This window comes from Heterocephalus glaber, unplaced genomic scaffold (genome assembly GCF_053883595.1).
Source record: "Heterocephalus glaber isolate CG9 unplaced genomic scaffold, H.glaber_assembly_v1.0 deba00000347, whole genome shotgun sequence".
NCBI classification, from domain to species: domain Eukaryota; kingdom Metazoa; phylum Chordata; class Mammalia; order Rodentia; family Bathyergidae; genus Heterocephalus; species Heterocephalus glaber.
The window spans coordinates 17,474,478-17,480,477 of record NW_028258143.1 but is presented as its reverse complement, the minus strand read 5'-3'; positions in this window follow the sequence as shown (position 1 = coordinate 17,480,477).

Genomic DNA, 6,000 nt, shown 5'->3' with positions numbered 1-6,000 from the left:
TAAATTAATGTAAGATACCAAACCGCGGCACCAAAAACTTAACAAACACCAAGCAGGATAAATGTCAAAACAACAACAACAACAAAACTTCACCTAGTATATCATAGTCAAACAATATATATAGTCAAGAATTTTTTTTTAAATCCTCTAAGAATCTGGGGTTGGAGAAAGGAACACCTTAATTTATAGAAGAATAAAGTGAAAAATTACTTTAAATTTTAAAAATTTAAAAATTTAAAATTTTTTTTTAAATTTAAAAAATTTAAAAATTTAAAAAATTTAAAAAATTACTTTAAGATATCAGAAAAAATAAAAAGAGACGATGAAGTATTTTAAATCTTATTAAAAAAATCTTATTAAAAATCTTATTAAAGAAAATCAACCTATGCCAGGGATTTAGCTCAGCGGCATGGCACCTGCCTTGCAAGCACAAATTCCTGAGTTTGATCTCCAGTACTGAAGGAAAAAAAAAAAATCAACCTAGAATTCTTTACTAGATGAAATTATCCTTCAAAAATAAGAACAAAAAGACTTTGCCAAATTCCAATTGAAGAAATTTATCTACCTTACAAGAAAAATTAGAACTTCTTTTAAATAAAAATATCCCTATTATCTTTTCCAAATGTTGTGCCCAGATTTTGAGGTCCCCAAAGACCACCAAGGAGCCTATTCCAATGTAAACACACGAGGGTAGTTTATTCAAGCTCGAGGAGGGACTCTCAACAGTCACCGCCTCAGCGAGTCAAGATTGAGAGCCCCGACTCCAAATCAGCAGGGATTTTTATAGTGGTTACAGCAAGGTTCTAGATTGGCAATTAAACCTGATTGATTGTGCCTTGTGCACCCAAACTGCAAACGGTTGTTAACTACTGATTAGCTGTTGCTAGGGGATGGCTGAACAGTATCACATGCAGATGGTCAAAATACATCTTGTGGTTTTTCTTAGAACTAAAATTTATGCCACTAAATTTTAGAATAGAGTCATTTAGGTCTCACATTTCCCCCTTCTTATGTCACCATTGAGGCCCAATCATGGGTCTCAGGGGGTCAAATCTTTTCTGAGACTTGGTTGGTACTGGGACCTAAGCACCATTAATTGTACGGAGCTAACACATTCTCCAAGGGTTAAGCAAGGGGCCCAGTAGAGAAGAGATCAGAGTAGTCAGCCATGGGGAGGAATTAAACCAGGATTCAAACCAACCTTGAGTCTGTTCTTGCTCTCGTTTTCATTTGGCAAGGCCCTCTCTGACCTTTGCCATGGACTCTTTGATTACACCTGAATGATCGATATAGAAACAACACTCTTTACCGAGGGCAGCACAAAGTCTTTTTATAATTATGACCGTCGACGACGCAGTCTGAACTTGAGAGGATTGTCGTGGTTTTTGGACACCTGCCATGAGGGGATGTAATCTTCTAGAATGGCGTGTGGATCTTTGGGGTGGACGTGAGTGTAGTGTACCCATGAGGCAATCCCGTCAACCTTGAGAGTGGTGGGCGTGGTCAGGACAGTATCATAGGGTCCTTTCCAACGAGGCTCAAGGTCCTTCTGTCGATGTCTCCGGACAAAGACCCAGTCTCCTGGTTGATAGCGATGGGGCTTGGGAGGTGGTCTGGACTCGAACAGGGCCTTTAATTTAGGCCAGATGTCTTTGTGAACATGCTGGAGGCTTTGTAAGGAAGACAACAGTTTTTGATCATCGAGCTCAGCGAGCACTTTAGACTGAAGGTTAGGGATAATGGGAGTGGGCACCCCAAACATGATTTCAAAGGGAGTTAGTCCCATCTTATAGGGAGAATTGCATACCCTATAGAGGGCTAAGGGAAGGAGAGTCACTCATTCACCGCCAGTCTCTAAGGTTAATTTAGTTAATGTCTCTTTTAGAGTTCTGTTCATTTTTTCTACCTGCCCTGAACTCTGGGGTCTGTAAGCACAATGTAATTTCCAATTTGCCCCCAGTACCTGTGCTAAACCGTGACTCACCTTGGAAATGAAGGCGGGTCCATTGTCTGACCCTAACATTACTGGGAAACCGTACCTTGGCAAGATGTCTTCTAGTAACTTTTTAGCCACAATCTGTGCCGTCTCATGTTTGGTGGGAAAGGCCTCTGTCCATCCTGAAAAAGTGTCTACAAAAACTAGCAGGTACCTTCCAGGTTTTACCTCAGTAAAGTCCAATTCCCAGTATACACCAGGTCAGTTTCCTCTCAATCTGTTGCCTGGGTTGGCTTTATTGTGAGTAGCATTTGTCAATTGGCAGGCTTTGCAAGTGGCAATGATATGCTCAATTTTGGAGTTAGCATCTCAAATCTTTATTTCAGCATGTCTCAGGAGGTCTTGCATTTTTCGAGTGCCCATGTGGGTGGCCCGGTGCATTGTGGAGAGAACTTGTTCTCCCAGTGCTTCAGGGAGGATGACTCTACAGTCAGACGATCTCCACCATCTTTTGAGGCATTGGGCCATGGGCAGTTGTTTTATCCACTTTAAGTCTGCCTCGGTATACTGGGGAGTTTCTGGTAAGGCAGCACCCCCTGGATCGGGCAACTGAGTAGTCAGGGTCAGGTCAGCTTCTAGGGCTATTTTTCGAGCTGTCTGGTCGGCCAAATTATTTCCTCAGGCAATTGCAGTATCATTTTTTTGGTGCCCAGGACAGTGGATAATAGCCAATTTCTTTGGCAGCCATAGGGCCGCCAGTAGGGCAAGAATTTCTTCTCTGTTTTTAATAGTCTTTCCTTCAGCTGTTAACAGTCCCCTTTCTCTGTAAATGGTCCCATGTATGTGAGCGGTAGCAAAAGCATACCTGCTGTCTGTATATATTTAGCTTTTGGCCCTTTCCCAGAGTCAGTGCTTTGGTTAATGCTATGAGCTCTGCTCACTGTGCTGACGTTCCAGTGGGCAAGGGTTCAGCCCAAACAACCTCAGTCTCAGTGACCACAGCTGCCCCTGCATACCTTTGGCCATCCTGAACAAAGCTGCTCCCATCGGTGTACCAGGTATCTTCAGCATCTGGCCATGGCTGATCTTTCAGATCTTCTCGAGTCCCATGTACCTGAGCCAAGATGTCAGCTGAGCCATGCAGCAGGGCCTCTAGGTCTGGGTCAGGCAATAATGTAGCCAGGTTTAGGGCAGCTGGGGTCTGGAAGACAACTCGGGTTGGATTTAAAAGCAGGCCCTGATAGTGGGTTAGGCGGACATTGCTAAGCCATCTATCTGGAGGCTGTTTTAGAACCCCTTCAATGGCGTGGGGGATGGTTACATGCAGTTCTTGGCCCAAGGTTAACTTATCAGCATCTTTGACTATCAGGGCTATGACAGCGATCATCCTCAGGCATGGGGGCCATCCAGCTGCAACAGGATCAAGTTTCTTGGACAGGTATGCTACTGGTCGGTGCCACGGGCCCAGGTATTGGACTAGGACACCCTTGGCAACTCCTTTGTTTTCATCAATGTAAAGGTAGAAGGGCTTAGTGACATCGGGCAAGCCCAAGGCTGGCACTAACAACAAGGCAGCTTTAATTTGATCAAAGGACTTTTGTAGTTTTTCTGTCCATTGAAAGGACTGATTGTCTTTAGTTGCCTTATAAAGGGGCTTCGCTAGTTCTGCGAACCCCAGTATCCATAAGCGGCAGAAGCCAGCCGATCCCAAGAATTCTCTAACTTTCTGAGGGGAATCTGGTGCAGGTATCTTAAGAACTGTCTCTTTTCTAGCATCCGATAGCCATCTTTGCCCCTTTTTAAGTATGTAACCCAGGTAGCTTACCTCAGGTTTGCAGATTTGGGCCTTTTTGGCAGATGCCCGGTATCTGAGTTCCCCTATGACTGTTAAGAGTTTCTTGGTTCCATCTAGGCAGTCCTCTTGCATCTCAGCTGCTATAAGGAGATCATCTACATATTGTAACAGAGTTAATTGGGGGTTCTGGAGGTGGAACTCACCCAGGTCTTCATGCAGAGCCTCGTCAAAGGTGGTGGGAGAGTTCTTGAATCCCTGTGGCAATCGGGTCCAGGTTAGATGTCCATTGATGCCTTGTTCTGGGTTGCTCCATTCAAATGCAAAGATATGTTGGCTTTTGGGTGCCAGTGGGAGGCTGAAGAAGGCATCTTTGAGGTCTAAGACCATGTACCACTGGTGATTTGGGGGAAGAGAACTCAGGAGGGTATACTGATTAGGTACCATAGGGTGGATGTCTATGACCCTCCTGTTTACCTCACGGAGGTCCTGTACTGGTCTGTAATCATTTGAGTGAGGTTTCCGTACTGGCAACAAGGGGGTATTCCAGGCCGACTGGCATGGCCTTAGAATTCCCCGGGCAAGTAGCCTCCTGATGTGTGGAGTTATTCCCTTGCGGGCCTCTAGAGACATGGGGTATTGGCGGACCTGTGCCGGGTCTGCCCCTGGTTTTATTTCCACAAATACAGGCACTCTGTGCTTGGTGAGCCCCATGCCCCCAGTCTCTGCTCAAGCTTTAGGGAACATAGTCAGCCATTGGTCTATATCAGGGCTTGGCATGGGCTGCTTTTGATGTAGTCGATACTCATCTTCTAGGTTTATAGTTAACACTTGGATGGGCTTTCCTTCTTGGTTAAGGACCTCTGCGCACCTGGCCTGAAAATGGATTTGGGCTCCTAACTTGGTGAGCAAGTCTCTTCCAAGTAAAGGATAGGAGCAATCAGGTATAATCATGAATGAGTAGGTTACCCAGCCCACTCCCAAGTCTACTGTTCTTTGGGTAGTCCATGAATACTTTTTCATGCCTGTGGCTCCTTGGACCCAGGAGGTTTTGCCAGAGATATGGCCATGTGGTTTAAGCAGAACTGAATGTTGAGCTCTGGTATCCACTAGGAACTCGACAGGTCTCCCCTCCATTTTTAGGGTTACCCTGGGCTTGGGGAGAGGTGCTGAACCCCGTCCCTCCTAGTCACTCAGTTCATCTATAGCCAGGATGAGGGCCTTGGGGCAACTTCCCAGTTTTTTAGGGCATTCTCTGGCCCAATGGCCTTCCTTTTTGCAATAAGCACACTGGTTCTTTCCCAATCGGGGGTGATCTTTATGTTCCCCCTTACCTTGTCCTTCAGTTGCAATCTTTCTCAGATGACATTCACGTTCTTTCGGCTCTCCTGCAGTGGTCACAAGAAGGATCTGAGCTAGGTTCCTAGTTTGCCTATCACCAGTTTTTGCCTGTCTTTTTTCTGCAGTTTCTCTATTGTTATACACTCTCTCTGCCACTATCACTAAGTCCTGAATACTCTTTTCTCCTAATCTGTCTACTTTCTGTAACTTTCTCCTAATATCTGGCACGGCTTGATTGACAAAATGCATAATAACAGCCGCCTTTGTCTCAGTTGCTTCTGGATCCATAGGAGTATACCTATGGAAGGCTTCCTGAATTCTTTCTAGGAAGGCTGCAGGGCTTTCGTTTGGCCCCTGTTGTACATCCCCTACCTTGGCCAAATTGGTGGGCTTTCAAGCAGCCGCTTTGAGACCTCCCAACAGAGTCTGGTGGTAGACCCAGAGCCTCTCCTTACCTTCTGCTGTGTTGAAGTCCAAGTCGTGCCAGGACAAAGGAAAAGAAGTGTTGATAGTATCAGCATTGGTAGTGGGTTGACCATTGCCACCAGGAACCAATTTCCTGGCTTCATTTTGGATTCTCTCTCACTCCTCTGTGGTAAACAGGATCTGGAGGAGCTGCTGACAATCATCCCAGGTGGGCTGATGAGTGAACAAAACAGTTTCTAACAGGTTAATCAAATCTCTAGGGTTGTCTAAGAATTTGGCATGTTGAGTACGCCAGTTATAAAGGTCACTAGTGGTGAAGGGCCAGTAGTGATGATGCTGGTTACCATGTTCATCAGGGGACTCTACCACCCTTAGTGGGAGAACAGTGGAGTCTGCCAGTCCTGCAGGCGAGGCGGCACGCTGGTGGCGAGTGTTCTGGGCGGGGCCATCCCCACTGCCAGCGCCCGGAGCCAGCCCTCTTTCCCTGGCTCCAGCTGGGGCCAGA